Source organism: Triticum aestivum, chromosome 4B, assembly GCF_018294505.1.
Source record: "Triticum aestivum cultivar Chinese Spring chromosome 4B, IWGSC CS RefSeq v2.1, whole genome shotgun sequence".
NCBI lineage: Eukaryota > Viridiplantae > Streptophyta > Magnoliopsida > Poales > Poaceae > Triticum > Triticum aestivum.
The window spans coordinates 358848508-358851452 of record NC_057804.1 but is presented as its reverse complement, the minus strand read 5'-3'; positions in this window follow the sequence as shown (position 1 = coordinate 358851452).

Sequence of the window (2945 nt, the reverse complement as noted above, 5' to 3'; positions counted from 1 at the left end):
CCCCTCCACCGTCTACTGTTCATCCATCCCACCACACCACGGGGTCCTGTTCAACCACCCCTCCATGGCCACCCCTCCACCGTCTACTATTCATCCAGCCCTCCACACCACGGGGTCCTGTTCAATCACCCCTCCACGGCCACCCCTGCACCGTCTACTGTTCATCCAGCCCTCCACACCACGGGTTCCTGTTCATCCAGAGGCAATGCCACCGCTCACTGTTCATCCAAACCCCGCCGCAACGTTCACTGTTTATCCCAGAGGCAGCATCGATCGGCTTCAGTTAGCAGCAGTAGCGAAGGAATCGCTCCATCGGGTTCAGTTAACAGCCATCGATCGATCGCTCGGGTTCAATAACGCGTAGCCTGCAGCGCAATCGCTCGGGTCCAGTGCCTCGCTCCGGTTCAGTTAGAGCCAACGCCTCGCACACACGCGCGTACCTATACGAGAGAAATGCGCATCTCTCTCCCACCGTAACCGGCAACTCCCCGAAATTTTCCTCCCCCTTGCTTCTACCACGGTTATTTCTGCCATGGACGGCCCAAAGAATGTCATGCAGCTGCGTCTCGGCCCGCCTAGGATGAAAAGCCCAATTTCTTTCATGATTTTTTGTCATGGAAGTAGGAGCCCACCACATCTATGATGATACCGGGTTTTGTCACAATTATCATCATAGAACTGTCATATGTATGACAGGAAAAAAATTTGTTCGGCCAAAAATGTCACGGATGTGTCTTTTTTTTGTAGTGTTATGCAAGGTCTCTCTAGGTTGTTGCTTGATGCATTGCAGGTCGCCAGTTGCAGGAGTGCGGTCGCGGGTGCCTTGGAAGTTGGCAATGAAGGAGTAGATCGACCCCACTGGGATGTTCAGGAGCCACGAGCGCGCGCCATCCTTGAGAGCCATGGGGAACTAGTTTGCCATGACCTTATCATCACCGCTTGCCACCTCGATGTTCAACTCACAGAGCTGAAGGAACTCGGACGGGTCGGGGGTGTCATTGTAGCGCTGGGCAGATCCGGCTTGAACATGCAGGGCCAGACGACACGACGAAGTTCTAGAGTGAACGCTCAGCATCCCGTCATGGCCACTGGGGCTCGCCTCGGAGGGGGAGCCAGGTCTTGACACCCACGTGCAACCACCTCAGGCTGGATGCGGGCTTGGCGCGGAGGTGCAGGAGGAGCTGGGAGCGCATGCACCTCTACTTGAGGCCGCTGCACGACCCGACAACTTTCTTCACCACACGTGGGCACCCTGTGCGGATTATCGCTTTAGGAGGACTCATGCCTTGGCTCGGGGATGATGTCTTGCCAGAGAGGAGGAGGAGGAGGTGCGCCGTGAGCTATGTCGCCCGCCTAGGGCTACAGGGGAGGCAGCGAGCGGGACGACGCTGGAGCCTCTCCAGCAACATTGATGAGCTCGGCGGTGCGGTCCAGCCAATCCTCGTAGAGGTCGTCGGCCGGACGGTAGCACAGGAGCTCATTGCGTGGTCGTCGGCCCGTGATGGGCGTGGGAGGAGGAATCAACGGCCGGGGTCAGCGACGGAGTGGCAGTGCGGCCGTCGTGTCGCACGGAAGGTGGTAGCGATGAATCTTGCTGCTCGTGGGCTGCAGGGCCAGTGGCAGCATTGGCCACAGGCGACGAGGAGCGACGAGGAGCACCGTTGCCCGCGGGCACTGATACGTCTCCAACGTATCTACTTATCCTAACAATTTTCCTCTTGTTTTGGACTCTAATTTACATGATTTGAATGAAACTAGCCCCGGACTAACGTTGTTTTCCATAGAACTACCATGGTGTTATTTTTGTGTAGAAATAAAAGTTCTCGGAATGGAACGAAACTTTGCGAGGATTTTTTATATCAAATAAGAGAATTTCTTGAGCCAGGATGGACTTGAGGGGTGCACCTGGGTGGGCATAACCCACCAGGGTGAGCCAGCCCCCCAGGCGCCCAGGTGGGTGCTGCCCATCTGGTGGCGCCGCTGACCCTCAAACCGACGCTAGAGAATCCCATATTTCCAGAAAAAACCAGGTAGAAAGAATTATCACATTTCACGAGACGGAGCCGCTGCCAAGCCCTGTTCTTCCTTGGGAGGGCAGGTCTGGAGTCCGTTTGGGGCTCCGGAGAGGGGGATCTTCGATCTTTGTCATCACCAACACATCTCCATCGCCAATTCCATGATGCTCCCCTTCGGGAGAGAGTAATTCCTTCGTAGGCTCGTTGGTCAGTGAGGAGTTGGATGAGATTCATCTTAATCGAGTTAGTTTTGTTAGGGCTTGATCCCTGGTATCCATATGCTCTGAGATTGATGTTGCTATGACTCTGCGATGCTTAATGCTTGTCACTTTGGGCTCGGGTGCCATGATTTCACATTTGAAGCATTTATGTTATCACCATTATATCCATGTTCTAGATCCGACCTTGCAAGTTATAGTCACCTACTACGCGTTATGATCCGGCAAACCTAGAGTGAAAATAGTTGGGACCACTCCTGATGATGACCGTAGTTTGAGGAGTTCATGTATTCATCGTGTTCTAATGCTTTGTTCCTGTTCTCTATTAAAAGGAGTCCTTCCCTGAGTTTCCAATAGGACCCCGCTACCACGGGAGGGTAGGACAAAATATGTCATGCAAGTTCTTTCCATAGGCACGTGTGACTATTTACGGAATACATGCCTACATTATATTTATAAACTGGAGCTAGTGCCGTATCACCCTAAGTTATAACTGTCTCATGATGAATATCATCCAACGATTGACCAATCCAATGCCTACAAATTTATCATATATTGTTCTTGCTAAGTTATTACTATTGCTACTGCTAGAGTATCACTGCTATCACTGTTACTGTTACCGTTACTATTGCTGCTATCATCAAAACTATCATACTACTATGCTACAAATCACTTTGCTACAGATAATTAATCTCTAGGTGTGGTAGAATTG